Raw genomic sequence first — 16,506 nt, 5'->3', positions numbered from 1 at the left:
CCTCCTGGCCATAAGAGACATAAAGGTCAATACCCGCAAATTAGATGGCTTCAGTTTTGTAATACTATCCTCAACAATACCAAACATGGCAGTCAAGGGATTGAGCTTAAAATTAACATTGAAAAGTACTGAAAAAGTTTGAAATACATCTTTCCAAAATTTTTCAAGGCTCGGACATGTCCAAAACATATGAATTAGTGTGGCCACTCCATTAGTACATTAGTAGGGGGAAATATCTGCGTAGAAACGAGAGAGCTTGCCTTTAGACAGATGAACTCTATGTACCACTTTGAAATGTAATAAAGAATGACGAGCACATAGTGATGAAGAATTAATCAATTTTAAAATAATCTTCCAGTTCTCTTCAGATATGAAAATCTGTAAATCCTTTTCCTAGTCTCCTTTAATGTTATCTGAAGAAACCTTTTTTGGTCCCAACAGCAGGCCATAAATGTAAGATATTTAACACAGTTCATAATCTTTGAACTGTTATTAAAGTATGGATCTGAGCCATTATTATTATAATATTATATGGTAAGGTATTTTTTTCTCCTTTTTTTTCACCAACCAGATCATTTTGGTAGTGGGGGTAGATTTTTAAAATAAAATACAATTATCTTATTTTATTTCATTTCTTAATTCGATCTTTTTTTCTACATGATTGATTTGGAATATGGGATACTGTGATCATATTACTGTAATTTAAGTGTAATATAATTCATATTACTTGTATCCTTATGAATTTTGTATTTGTATCATGCAATTTATATAATATTAGTAAAAATATTGAAAGAGAATTCAAACAACATTGGAAGAGAGTGCTCAAGAGGCTGTGATTGGAACCTGGAAGGGTGGAAGGAGTCTGCACCTTCGGAGGGAGGATGCTTTTATCAACTACAGCTCGGCATTCAATACTACCATACCCCCAAGGTTAATCAATAAACTTCAAAACCTTGTCCTCAATATCTCCTTGTGCAACTGGATCCTCAATTTCCTTACTTGCAGACCCAGTCAGTTCAGATTGGTAACAACATCTCCTCCACGATCTCCGTCAGCACAAGTACACCACAAGTCAGTGTAATTAGCCCCTTGCTCTACTCAGTTTACACATATGACTATGTGGCTAATGCCATATTTAAGTTTGCTGACACCATCACCCTTATTGGCCAAATTAAAGGTGGTGATGAATCAGCATATAGGAGGGAGATTGAAAACTTAGCTGAATGGTGACACAACATCAATATTTCACTCAATGTCAGCAGGACCAAGGAGCAATTGATTGATTTCAGGTTGAGGAAAACGGAGGCCCATGAGCCAGTCCTCACTGGGGGATCAAAGGTGAAATGGGTCAGCAATTTGAAACCCCTCAGTGTCATCATTTCAAAGGACCTGTCCAGTCCATCTTGGGTAAAGCCCTCCCCACCACTGAGCACACCAACACAAAACATTGTCATAGGAAAGCAGCATCCATCATCAGGGATGCTCACTACCCAAGTAATGCTCTCTTCTCACTGCTGCCATCAAGAAGAAAATGCAGGAGCCTCAGGATTCACACTACCAGGCGCAGGAACAGTCATTACCCATCAAAATTCAAGCTCTTGGACCAGTGGGGATAACTTCACTCAATTTCATTTGCCCCATCACTGAACTATTCCCACAACCAATGGACTCACTTTCAAGGACTCTTCATCTCATATTCTCGATATTTATTGTTTATTTATTTATTGTTCATTTATTTATTATTATTATTATTGTAATTTCTAATGCCCTTCCCTTGGACAACATCAGTGTCATGGAGAGGGGAGACTTGCATCTTGGGCAACTGCCAGTCTTCCATAAAGAAAACCCTGCCCAGGCTTGCGCCCTGGAAAATTTCCAAGGCACAAATCCATGGTCTATTGAGACTAATGGAGGCCTACCTACCTATTATCATTATTTCCTTTTTTCTTTCTTACTGCGTTTGCATAGTTTGTTCTCTTTTGCACACTGGTTGGTGCAGTTTCTCTTTGATTCTATTGTGGTTGTTGAATTTATTGAGTATGCCCACGAGGAAATGAATCCAATATTATATATAGTGAAATATATGTAATTTGATAATAAATTTACTTGAACTTTAAACTTTAAATCTTATAACAATACAGATAGAAGTCATTCAGCCGATGTCCTTTTGGTAATTTTTAGCAATCGCCTATAGTAATTTGCAGTAGTCAATTAACCACATAGCTTAGATGTATAGAACGAAATCAGAGCACCAGGAGGAAACTGAAAGAGTTATTCAATGATTTTCTCTGCAGCCAAAGCTCCAGTAAATCTGGAACCCACTGGAAATGCTATCCAGATGCAGTTTATAAGTCCAGGCTGCCATTTTTTTTTGATGCTAACAAAAACAGAAAGTGCAGGAAAGACTCAGTAGGACCATTGCTGAGTGACATAGGATCATATAATATAGAAACAGGCCCTTTGGCCCAACAGTTACATGTTGAGCAAGATTCTCATTTAAGCTTTCCTATTTTGTCCATGTTTGGCCCGTCACATTCTAGTTATTTCTTACCCATGTACCTATCCAAGAGCCTTTTTAATATTATTAATGTACCTGACTCAATCACTTGCCCTGGCACCCCATTCATATACACACCATTCTGTGGACAAAAATATTTTCCCCAAGGTTCCTGTTAAATCTTTCCCCGCACACCTTATAATTATGCTTTCCAGTTTCTGATTCACCAACCTTGGGAAAAATTCTGTATTCATTCTGTGCCTCTGGTGATTTTATAAGCTATAAGGTTACCCCTCATTGTCCTATGCTCTGTGCAAATTGGCACAAAGTGCCAATCATCAGAGAACAAAATGTGTGGCTCCAGGATTGGTGTGAGAGATGTGAGTTTGAATTTGTGTGATATTGGCATCAGTAGTGGGGAAGGAGGGAGCTGTTCTAATGGGACGGGCACCACCACAACTGATGAACTGCATAACTAGGTCTGTGGATAAGGCTTTAAATTAAATAGTGGGAGGTAGGGATGGTTCAACATCTTGGAAAGGTAAGGATAAAGTAAAAGGGCAGGAGAGTGCAGGAATTTTATGGAAGTCACCATAATAAAATAAGATTTTAACTTCTAGTAACATGGAGACAAAATTGAAATGTGTGATGAATACAGTACTGAAGGTCTTATATTTGAATACACGCAGTTTATGGAAATAGGTAAATGATCTTGGAGTGCAGTTGGAAGTTGGCAGTTATGGCATTATTGGCACCACTGAGTCGTGGCTGAAAGATCGCAGTTGGGGTCTTAACATCCAAAGATACGCATTGTATCAAAAGAACAGTTAGGTAGGCAGAGGTAGCTCTGTCGGTAAAAAAAGATATCAAATGCTTAGAAAGAGGTGACATAAGATCGGAAGATGTAAAATCCTTGTGCATAGAATTAAGAAACTGCAAGGTTAAAAAGACCCTGATGGGAATTATATACAGACCCCCAAACAGTAGGAAGGATGTGGGTGATAAAGGAGGTAGAAAAGTCATGTAAAATGTCAATATTAGGAGAGTCATGGGGAATTTCAATATGCAGGTAGATTGGCAGAATCAGATTGGTGTTGGATCATAAATAAAGAAATTTATAGAATGCCTGTGCTTTTTAGAGCAGCTTATTGTTCAGCTCACTAGAGAAAAGGCAATCTTGTATTGGATGTTGTGCAATGAATCATATTTGATTAGGGAGTTTAAGGTAAAGGGACCCTAAGGAGATAGTGATCATAATATGATAGAATTCACCCTGCAGTTTGAAAGGGAGAAGCTAAAACCAGATGTACCCATATTGCAGTGGAATAAAGGGAATTACAGAGGCATGAGAGAGGAACTGGCTAAAGTTGGTTCAGAGATGACGGCGCTACAGCAATGGCCGAAGCTTCTAGGATCACAGGATAGAGACACGAAGGCACAAGAAAGATAAATTCCAAATTATTTGAAAGGCAGGGTGATGTGACTGTGGCTGACCAAAGAAATCAAAACCAACAAAAAAGCCAAAGGGGAGTATATAATGGAATAAAAATTGGTGAGGTTAGAGGATTGGGAAGCTTTAAAAACCAGCAGAAGACAACTATAAAAGCCATAAAGAAGGAAAAGATGGAATATAAAGTTAAGCTAGCCAATAATTTTAAAAAGGATACTAAAACTTTTTTCAAATATATAAAGTGTAAAAGATCATAAGACCACAAGATATAGGAACAGAATTAGGCCATTTGGCCATCATGGCTTATCCAATTTTCCTCTCAGCCCCAATCTCCTGCCTTCTCCCTGTATCCCTTCATGGTCTGACCAGTCAAGGATTGAACAACCTCTGCCATGATTATACTCAAAAACTTGGCCTCCACCTTTAACTATTTGTTGTATTTGTTATGTTATGATTGCACTTGCCCCTAGGAAACACTGTCTCATTCTGCCCTGTAGAGGTGTTGTATGGTTGGAATGACAATAAAGTTTTTGAATCGTGAATCTTGAACTTTGAATCTTGAATTCTCATCTCCGTTCAAAATGGACCCCCCTCTATTCTGAGGCTGTGTCCTCTGGTCCTAGACTCTCCCACCACAGGAAACATCCTTTCCACCTCCACTCTATCAAGGCCTTTCAACATTCGAAGGGTTTCAATGAGATTGCCTCTCATTCTTCTGAATTTTAGTAAATACAGGCCCAGAGCCATCAAGCATTCTTCATATGACAAGCCATTCAGTCCTGGAATAATTTTCATGAGCCTCCTTTGAACCCTCTCCAGTTTCAGCACATATTTTCTAAGATAAGGGGTCCAAATCTGCTCGCAATACTCCAAGTGAGGCCTCACCAACGCTTTATAAAGTCTCAACATTACATCCTTGCTTTTATATTCCAGTCCTCTTGAAATGACTTATTTCCACTTGGAATAATTTACTTCTTATTATTTAATGATTTATGGTTTTATATTTCTACACTATTCTTGGTTGGTGTGACTGTAACGAAACCCAATTTCCCTCCGGATCAATAAAGTCTGTCTGTCTGTCCATCTGGCTCCCAAATCTCTTTGCTCCTCCATTTTTTGTATTTCCTCTTCATTTAAAAAAAGTCAACCCTTACATTTCTTCTATGAAAGTGTATGACCAAACACTTCCTGACACTGTATTCCATCAGCCATTTCTTTGCCCATTCTCCTAATCTGGCTAAGTCCTTCTCTACTTCCTCAGAGCTACCTGCCCGTCCACCTATCTTCATATCATCTGCAAATTTTGCAACAAAGCCATCAATGATCCAAATCATTGACATTTAACAAAAAGAGAATCGGTCCCAATACCACTTGTGGAACACCACGTCACTGGCAGCCATCCAGAAAAGGCTCCCCTTATTTGAATTGTTTGCCTCATGCTAATCAACCACCATTTTAACCATGCTAGAATCTTTCTTGTAATACCATGAGCTCATAGCTTCTTAAGTAACCTCATGTGTGGCACCTTGCCAAAGGCCTTCTGAAAATCCATGTACAAAACATCAACTGATTCTCCTTTGTCTATCCTCCTATTTCTTCAAAGAATTCCAACAGATTTGTCAGGCAAGGTTATACTTTGAGGGAACTATGCTGAACACAACCTATTTTATCATGTGCCTCCAAGTACCCTGAGACCTATTCTTAATAAACAACTCCAACATCTTCCCAACCACTGAGGTCAGACTAACTGGCCAAAAGTTTCCTTTCTTCTGCCTCTCTCCCTTCTTGAAGAGTGGAGTGACATTTGGAGTTTTGAGGAATCAGAGAGACTACAGAAGAACTTAGACAGATTTGGAGAATGGCCAAAGAAGTGGCAGATGAAATACAATGTTGGGAAGTGTATGGTCACGCATGTTGGTAGAAGAAATAAAAGTGTAGACTATCTTCTAAACTGAGGTGCAAAGGAGCTTGGGAGTCCTCATGCAGGATTCCCTAAAGGTTAATTTGTAGGTTGAGACAGTGGTGAGGAAGATAAATGTAATGTTAGCGTTCATTTTGAGAGGACTAGAATATGAAAGCATGAGTGTAATGTTAGGTCTTTATATGGTATTGGTCAGAGTGCACTTGGAGTAGAGTGTGCAGTTTTGGGACCCTTATCTGAGAAAGGAAGTGGTGGCCTTGGAGAGGTTCAAGAGAATGATTCCAGGAATGAAAGGGTTAATAGATGAGGAGCATTTGATGGCTCTGGACTTGAGCTTGCTACAGTTTAGAAGAATGAGGGGGTACCTCATTGAAACTGATAAAATAGTGAAAGGCCTGGATAGAGTGGATATGGAGAAGAAGTTTCCAATTGTGGGTTCTAAGACCACGGGCACAGCATCAGAACAGAAGGACGTTCCTTTAGAATGGAGATGAGGGGCAATTTCTTTAGCCAGACAATAACAAATTTGTGAAATGCATTGCCACAAAAAGCTGTGGGGACCTAGTCATTGGATGTGTTTAAAGCAAAGGTTGAAAGGTTCTTGATTAGTAAGGGTGTTAAAGGTGAAGTGCTTTGAGCGGCTCGTACAAATCACATAAAGCCTCATCTTCCTGCTACATTTGATCCTCTCCAGTCTGCTTATCACTCAAATCAATCCACTGATGATGCCATAGCCTTTGCCCTCTACTCCATCCTCCAGAAAAATGGTGCCTCATATGCCAGAATGTTGTTATTGACTTCTGTTCAGCATTTAAGATAGATAGATAGATACTTTATTGATCCCAAGGGAAATTACAGTGCAACAGTGGCATTACAACTGTACTGATATACAAATATTAGAAGTAAGAAAGAATAAAAAAAAGTTACCACAAACAGTCTAACAGGAGGGGTCATCACTTCCCCGGCTATAGATTGACCCATTATAGAGCCTAATGGCCGAGGGTAAGAATTACCTCATATATCGCTCTTCGGAGCAGTACAGTTGTCTTAGTCTGTTACTGAAAGTGCACCTCTGTTCAGCCAAGGTGGCATGCGGAGGGTGAGAAATATTGTCCAGAATTGCCAGGGTTTTCCCACAGGGTCCTTTGTTCTACCACAGCCTCCAGTGTGTCCAGTTTGACTCCTATAACAGAGCCAGCCTTTCTAATCAGTTTATTGAGCCTGTTGGCATCACCCGTGTTGATGCCATTGCCCCAGCACACCACCACATAGAAGACTGCACTGGTGACAACAGACTGGTAGAACATGTTAAGGAGAGGCCTGTAAACTCCAAAGGACCTCAGTCTCCTCAGGAAGGAGAGGTGACTCTGGCCATTCTTGTACACGGCCTCTGTGTTGGTGCTGCACTCTAGTCTGTCATGCAGGGGCACCCCCAGTTAATCATAGGTTCTCATCACATCCATGTACTCACCATCAATAGTAACAGGAAGCAGAGCAGGCTTAGCCTTTCATTACCAGCTCCATGCACTGAATAGAGCTTTCCCCCCAGCAATGAGGGCTGTAAGGTATTGAAGTGTTACCTACCCCATGGGTGTCTTGTGACTGTCACATGACCATGATGTAATTGAGTCTCTGCTGAGCACGATGTAATGGTCTTATGATGGTGGAGCGATGTAATTTTCCCGCCAGTGAGAGGTCATGTGATGGCCTGTTTCAACAGGTATAAAAGGGGAAAGCCTTGCTGTGACACAGGTCAGTTCGTGGTTTAATTCATCAGTGACTCCGTTATGCTGCGTATTTGTCTCATGACGCAGTTTTGTTTTAAAGTGGAGTTTTACTTTCTGTCTTAAGTCTCAAAGGTTGTTGCTGGCAGTCTCGCCAAATGCTGCCAGTTCAGTCCAGTCGGAGAGTGAAGATTTATGGAAGTACGGAGACCCGAAGGATCGAGTAATGTTGGTGTCATCGTCGGTAAAACAGGATCGACCTCATTGAATCCTCATTCAGAAGAGATAGTAACCTGTATCCGAGATAGTCCCTGCTATAAGAGCGAAAGGGCTGGAGCAGGGTTATTCACCAACGAAAGGTCAGTGACTTTAAGCCGTTTTTATTTCCTTCGGGCAAGGCATATTTTAGCTGGGATCAGCAGTAACGTCACATCATCGAATTTGGACTTTTGCATTTATCGCTTTAAGAGCTGTTCGAGTTGACATATAGCAGTTAACTTCCAGTTAAGTTAGTCGTTTGTTTACTTTTGTTTTTTAATTGAGCAGTGTTTAATAAATGTTTTATTATTTATTAAAAAAAACCTGTCTCAATTCTATATTCATTGTTGCCATATCAGAACAAAAGGCACTTGAGAAATAAAAAACAGATGATCCTCACAGTGCTACCCCACTTATCCAAATGGGAGAGGGCTCTGTTTCGCAGGTAGATGTCAGCATTAACTCCACAGTACTCCTAGTAAACTGCAGGAGATCAAGGGCTGATCTGACCAGGGGTCGGATGAATCTTCATGATGTGTGAGTTCAGAGCCATGGATGGTAGTCATTGTTGTTGGCCTTTCATGGGTACTGGGACCACGCATGATGTTTTCCACACAGTTGGGACCCTTTCCACGCCGAGACTCAGATGGAAAATGCACTGGAGAACTCCACACAGCTGTTCAGCACACTCCTTCAGGACCTTGGGGTTCACATCATCCAGTCCCAATGCTTTGCCGTGTCTGAGTTTCCCCAGAGCCCTTCTCACCTGCTCAGTAGTGAAGATGAGTCCATGATGTTTGGGGAGTTGGTGGAAGGTGGGGGCTGGGGGGAGGTGAAGATCAGGACACTAGCAGTTGGTATGTGGACATGTGGATGGTAGGTACAGGGCAAGGAGGGAATGTAGACAGTGGTAGCCTGTGTTGTTCATCCACAGTGTTGAACTGGAGGGGAGGCATTGGTGCTGAGGGAGCATTGGTTGCCTTGGTAACTGGGTTGGTGTTCTGAGAGTGTGTAAACAGGAGGGCAATTGTCAAACCTACTGAAGAATTGGTTTAACTAATTTTCCAATTCATGGTTGCATTTCAAAGCTCTACAGTGAGGCTGACAGAAGCCCGTGATGTTCTTCATGCCTCTCCTCACCTCCCGTGTGCTACTCTGCCCAAACTTGTTCTCCAGCTCTCTCCTGTAATCCTCTTTAGCCACTTTGATCTTCTCCTTTAGCACCTCCGCACATGTTTCAATTCCTCCCTGTCTCCTGATCTAAAGGCTCTCTTTTTGTGGTTGAGAAGAGCTTTTAAATCACCGGTGATTCTGGTTTGTTGGTAAGGAAGCACCAAACAGTCCTTGACGGTGTTACAGTGTCCACACAGAACTTGATGAAGCCAGTGGTGCCCCTTAATGTCCTCCGCATATGGTTCAGAAAGCTCATTTTAGTCAGTAACCTCAAAGCAGCCCTTCAAATCCTCGATAGCCCCAGCCTCTGGAGACCATTTCTTTACTATCTTAGTGGCAACTAGCTGTTGCTGCACTTTGGGCTTATACAAGGGCACGGGCTGAACCAGGTTGTGATCTGATCTTCCAAGTGGGGCAAGAGCTGTGGACCTGGGTGGATCTTTTACATTTGCAGACAGGAGATCCAACTTTATTTTCTCTTGAATGTCACTTGACAAACTGATTCAAGGTGGGTAGGGTTCTCAAGAGAGAAACATGATTGAAGACCCCCGATACTGCAATGAACGCTGTGGGGTGGCGAGTCCGGACTCTTGCGATGTTGGTGTGTATGACGTCATGCTCAGCACCAGGATTGCATTGGGAAGGCAGAAAGTGGACAATGAGTGAAATGGCGTGGCTGAACTCACACGGTACATATTGTCAGCATAAACTCACATCAAACACTTCGATATCCAGACTGTAGATTCGTTCTTTCACAGAAATGTCATTGTAATTACATCATCTGTTCACATATTGCTCAGTATAATCAATCTTCAGAAGCTGGTGGATAAACTGCCCTTGGTAAGTGCATTATTTATTCATTCTCTCCTGGCATCTGTTGTGTGTGAGTTATATGTACTGTGTTGTGCACCTTAGTCCGGGGGGGGGGGGGGGAACATTGCTTCATTTGGAGGTGTACAGTCTATAGTTGAATGACAATTAACTTGAACTTCAACTTGGTAACAGAGAGCAGGCAGGAGAATATGGTGGAGGGAGAAGATAACTCAGCTATGACTGAATGGCAAAGCAAACTCAATGGTCTCAATAGCCTAATTTTGCTCCTAAGTCGATGGTATTATGGTTTTATAAAAAATGTCCCAATCTGTGCAACTTTGCTCCATAACTTAGTCCCCAAATCCCAGCAATATTCACATAAATCTCTGCACTTCTTCCAGCTTAAGGACATCTTTCTAACAGTAGGGAGAGAGACCTCTTGGGGAATCCATTCTGTGTTGGGGGCTGCCCCTTCCAGTGTTCACTCAGTGCTGCTCTCTGGTGTTCGGTTGGTGGAAGAACAAGTTGTACACTCGGACTATTTTTTTTGACCCTTGTTTTTCTGAATTCACGTGTGTATTTGTTTTATGAGTCATGTGCTGTGCACCTTGCATTTTGCACCTTGTTCATGAAGGAACGCTATTCCGATCACCTATATTCATGATTGGTTGAATAATAGTTAAATCTGAACTTGAACTTGAAAGTTGAACATAATATTCCAAATGCAATGCCATGCAGAACTGCAGCATGATGTCCCAATTTTTAGACTCAGTGCCCTGACTGATGAAAGCCAGCATGCCAAAAGCCTTCCAGCTTTTTTGTTATTTCAGAATTTCAGCATCTGCAGTTCTTCAATTTTCTTTTACTCAAGTTATTTCAATTCTTGATAAAAAAAAATACAAAGTCGTGAGGGAAGTCATTGCATCCCAGTGTAAACAGAGACAGGTGCAGATATAGTTCTGGCACTATATTTTTTTTTGATGTTGCACCTTCAATTAATTCCAGTATTAACGTTTCACATCAGTCTGACAGCTTGCAGGTGAAATGCATGGAGCCAAACATAACCAGCAACCAATTAGTGAACAGAAAATAGGCTCGGAAACAACAACTATGAAGGAATAGGAGCTTGGTGCCTGAGAGGAGTGATTAGATTAATCAGAAGACTGCAAAGCACTCAGAACAGCAGAATGCTGAATACTGATCTGGTACATTGCTTTACAAAAGGGGAAAAGTGTCTTGGGAATCATTAGTCTGAATAAACCAGGGTAATGCTCAATATGAAGCTTTCCACTGGGACTTGCTGAATCCATTCCTAATCTGGACTCTCATAATCAGGGAAGTAATTTACATTTAAATTAAAAACACACACAGAATGCCATAAGAATTCAACGGGTCAGGTAGTATCCACAGAGGGCAATAAACAATCGATGTTTTGAGCCGGGACTCTTCTCCGGGGTTGTAAAGGAAGGATGCAGGAGCTCAAACGAGAAGGGGGAGGTGTACAGGCTGGCAGCTGATGGGTGAGGGGGAAGGTGGGTGAGTAGGGAAAGGGAGGGGAATGAAAGGGAATGGGATGAGAAGCTAGGAGGTGATAGGTGGAATAGGTGAAGAAGTAAAGAAGCAGGAACCTGAGAGGAGAGAATAGTGGACCATGGAACAAAGGGAAAGAGGTAGTGAACCAGAGGACATGTTCCTGCAGCATTTTGTGTGTGTTGCTTAAGATTTCCAGTATCGGCAGAATCTCCTGTGTTTCGATGAAGATCAGTTATAATGCTGTGTGGAGTCGAGCATCCTGATATACAGGCGTATGGGGTGGTGGACTTATCTCATGGAACCTTGCCCAAGCTTTGAGAATGGAAGATCCAGTTGAAAACAGAAACAGGCTCTTTGACCCAGTTCACCCATACTGACTAAGCTTTCCCCATTAATAGCAAGCTGAATGCCCGGTCCTTTACAGGCGGGGAAGGGATCATCTCAAATTTGTGATGAAAGGAGAGGCCCACTCTTCCTGCTGTGGCCCCCATCTTCTTCCGCAGCTCCTCATGGTTTCACCTGACATGGCACAAGTCACCGAGTCATCTTCCTCCCGCCTGCACCAATCCTGCCTGATTCTCCCCACTGACTCCCTCACTTTACCATATTGCACCAGCCAATTAACATCACACGGGCAGTGCCCAGGGTGGGGATAGAACCTGTGTCACAGGAGTTGTGAGGCAGCATCTCTACCTGCTGTGCTCTGTACCACCTGACCAACAGTGTGCTGCGGAGTCTGATACGACTGAGTGTAACTCCATTGCTGTCCACACTGGCCGAGTGATATGGCATGCTGGTAACAGCCTTCCCCTCAGTATCAGCAAAACAAAAGAGCTGGTCTTTGGCTTCAGGAAGAGGTGGTGCATGTGCTTCTCTTTAAGTCAACAGTGCTCAGATTGTGAGGAGTGAGCATTATCCATAGCCTGCCCTAGTCCAACTGTGTAAAAAGCTTACTTGTTCTGCTTTCTCAGGAGGCAGAAGAACTTTGACACGTCCCCGTTGACTTACACCAGTTTTTCTTGATGCATCATGGAAAGCATCCTACCTGGGAGCATCACAGCTTGATGGTATCCACCCTGTCCAAGACTGCAAGGAAGTGCAGAGTCTCTCCTCAAAACGGTGCTGATGAGTGGTGACTGTGTTTGCAGCTCCAAATCAATATTAAATGTTTCCATTCAGGACAACTGATGAATAAGCAACATCATTTTAAAGTAGTAAAATAATCTACTGATCCTTAAAATCAGCGGCCCCTGGACTGCAGATTCAGATCACAAGTGCAGTTTTCCTTTAAGAAAAGTATGCTGGTCTGCACGTGAGTTTGAAACGCAGAGCCTTAGACCCCAACTCCCCACTATTCTGCTGCTGAAAATAGTCTCTAAAGATAAAATTGAAGACCTCAGATGAAGATTGCAGTGCCTTAGGGACATCAGGGACTGCTGTGCACTTTGCTTCATGGAAAAATGGCTCAGCCCACCATTTTAGACACAGCACGACAGCTAAGGGCTTCACCATCCACTGCAAACACAGGTCAGGTGAGTCTTTTAAAGGTAGAGGAGGCAGAATAGGCTTCATGATTAACTCATCGTGGTGGACAGACGTGGCAGTTCTGTCTCAGTCCAGCTCACCTGACCTGAAACACCGAGCAGTTAAATGTCATCCACTTTACCTGCCCAGGGTGCTTTCTGCCAACAACCTGGTAGGGTGTACATTCTACCCCTGGCCCATGTTAACTAGGCACCGGAATAGCAGAACACTATGGTCAGAGGTCACAAAACAGATGCTTTCCTATTCATTACAGGGGATTTCAACCAGACCAGCTTGACCAACTACCACCAACATATCACCTGTGGAACCAAAGGAGCCAACACACTTGACTACTGTTATACCACCATCAAGAACACTAACCAAGCCATCCCACGTCCACACTTTCGAAAGTCCTATCACCTGGCTGTACTTCTACTCCCAGTGTAATGGCAGACACTGAACACTGCAACATCAGTGGTGAGGACCAAGAGGGTATGGTCAAGGGAGGCAGAGGAGCACTTAAGGGACTGCTTTAAGTTGGTGGACTGGACTATATTCAGGGATTTATATTCATTTTCAATATCTGAATGAACATGCCATAGTTATCCCCGATTTCTTTTCTTTTTACAATATTTTTATTCATCCCCGATTTCATCAAGGCCTGTATGGATGAGTGTTTGCCTTCAAGAACATACTGGACATAACCAAACCAAAAGCTGTGGATGAACCAAGAAAATGGTCTTCTGAAGGCATTCAAGTCTGGTGAACCAGAACTGTTTAAGAAGTCTAAATGGAGCCTATGAAAGGCTACTTTGCAAGTGAGAAAACAATTCCGATTGACTTTTGAGACGGAATCGAATGTGCATCAGTTCTGGCAGGGTTTGCAGGTCATTATTTCCTACAAGGCGAAGGCCAGCATCATGAATGGCCGTGATGCCTCACTCCCAGATGAACTCAGTGCCACTTACACACGGATTGAAAGGAAGAATAAAAATAAACCTGTGCGAAGACCTGCAGGAAATCGTCACCCTGTGATCTCTGATTCAGGCCATCTTTCCAGACAGTGAGTCCTTGCAACGCATTAGGCCCTGATGAGGTACCTGGTGGGGCTCTGAAAACTTGTGCCAACCAACTGGTGGGAGTGTTCAATCTCCCACTGCTGCAGTCACAGGTTTCCACCTACTTCAAAAGGGCAAAAATTATACGAGTGCCCAAGGAGAACAGGGTGATCTGCCTCAATGACTATCACCCAGTAGCATTCACATCATCTATGGTGAAGTGCTTTGAGAGGTTGGTCATGGCCAGAATCAACTCCTGCCTAAGCCAGGACCTGGACCCACTGCAAGTTATCAATTGCCACAATAGGCCTATAGTGGACGCAAGCTCAATGTCTCTACCCTCGGCATTGAATCACCTGGACAATAGCAATACCTACTGTTTACTGATTACAGCTTAGTGTTCAATACCCTCAGTACTGACCAACAAGCTCCAAAACATGGGCCTCTGTCCCTCCCTCTGTAACTGGATTCTTGACTTCCTCATTGGGAGACCACAGTCAGTGTAACAACTCCTCCTCGCTGACAATCAACACTGGTGCACCTCAAGGATGTGTGTTTAGCCCACTGCTCTCCTCTCTCTGCACTCAACTGTGTGGCTAAGCACAGCTTAAATGCCATCTATAAATTTGCCAATGACACAACTATTGTTGGCAGAATTTCAGATGGTGATGAGGGGGTGTACAGGAGTGAGATAAAGCAGCCAGTTGAGTGGCATTGCTACAACAATGTTGCACTTAAAATTAGTAAGATGAAGGAACTGATTGTGAACTTCAGGAAGGGAAATTCAAAGGAACTCACATCAGTCCTCAGATTTCTGTTGGAAAATGAACCCATATACACTGTTGTGTATTTAATTTGTCAGTAATATTTGAATATGCCACCCAGTGGTGTAGTGGTATCCACACCTGAATTCAAAGCAAGCAGTCCTGGGTTCAAAACCAGCCGGCTCATTGCGTGCTTCCCGTTCGTGCTGGGTTGAGCACAGAGCTAGCAACTTGGCCTCGTAACAAACAGACAAAATACTACAAGGCACGGAAAGTAGCAACATTTGAATAACCTTGTAAGTATATTGTTGTTAATTATTCTTAGCTGTTTATGTCATTCATTATGGTTACATTTAAAAATATGTGAATTGCATACATCATGACACTACCACATGATATAGTGCACCTCACTTAAAGTAAAGAACAAATTAGATTTGCGTTCCGGCTCCCTTGTTTTTCTTCCAACTAGTTTAATGTCTTGAAGTTACAAAACATAATGTACACTACCTCACTTCTAGTTTTCTATTTTTGTCCTGTTTTTGCACTACATATTGAATTTAATTAGCATTATTTGAGGTGCCACAGTAGCATAGTGGCTAGCACAAAGGTTTATAGTACCAGCGACCTGGGTTCAATTCCCTCCTCTGCCTGGAAGGGATTTATACATTCTCCCATGGCTACATTGATTTCCTCCCACTGTCCAAAGATGTACTGGTTGGTTAGTTAATTGGTCATTGTAAAGTTGTCCCTTGATTAGGCGAGGGCTAAATCGGGGTTTGATGGCCAGCGTAGCTCAGAGAACAGTATGGATCTGTTCTGTGCTGTATTTCAATAAAAGTCCAAGGATCTGATTATGAACTTCAGGAAGGGGATGTCAGTCTTTTACCACTCTGATGTAACTCAATGTTTCTCTCTCTACAGAAGCTGCCTAACCTACTGGGCTTTCCCAGCATTATCCTTAGAGACAGATTTCCAGAAAGTGTCATGTTCTTCATTTCAAAGTTCCAGCAGATTTTTCTTGAATCTGTCATATTGTCATACCTGTCTTGGGCAAATTGTTTGGTCAGTGTAGACAGAGCTTTACTCTACATCAAGTCTGCCCTGTACCTACTCAGGGTGCCTTTAAACAGGCAGTGTAGTAAAAGCTCCACCATGGATCTAACTCATTTTGTACTGCCCTGGGACTCCCTGAACAGACAGTACAGTGAACATTCCACCCTGTATCTAAACAGTGTTTTACCTGCCCTGGGACTCCCTGAACAGACAGTACAGTGAACATTCCACCCTGTATCTAAACAGTGTTTTACCTGCCCCAGGAGTCCCTGAACAGACAGTACAGTGAACATTCCACCCTGTATCTAAACAGTGTTTTACCTGCCCTGGGACTCCCTGAACAGACAGTACAGTGAACATTCCACCCTGTATCTAAACAGTGTTTTACCTGCCCTGGGACTCCCTGAACAGACAGTACAGTGAACATTCCACCCTGTATCTAAACAGTGTTTTACCTGCCCTGGGACTCCCTGAACAGACAGTACAGTGAACATTCCACCCTGTATCTAAACAGTGTTTTACCTGCCCCAGGAGTCCCTGAACAGACAGTACAGTGAACATTCCACCCTGTATCTAAACAGTGTTTTACCTGCCCTGGGACTCCCTGAACAGACAGTACAGTGAACATTCCACCCTGTATCTAAACAGTGTTTTACCTGCCCCAGGAGTCCCTGAACAGACAGTACAGTGAACATTCCACCCTGTATCTAAACAGTGTTTTACCTGCCCCAGGAGTCC

The sequence above is a fragment of the Hypanus sabinus genome, chromosome 7 (genome assembly GCF_030144855.1).
Source record: "Hypanus sabinus isolate sHypSab1 chromosome 7, sHypSab1.hap1, whole genome shotgun sequence".
Taxonomy (NCBI): Eukaryota; Metazoa; Chordata; class Chondrichthyes; order Myliobatiformes; family Dasyatidae; genus Hypanus; species Hypanus sabinus.
This window is presented reverse-complemented; position numbering follows the sequence as displayed.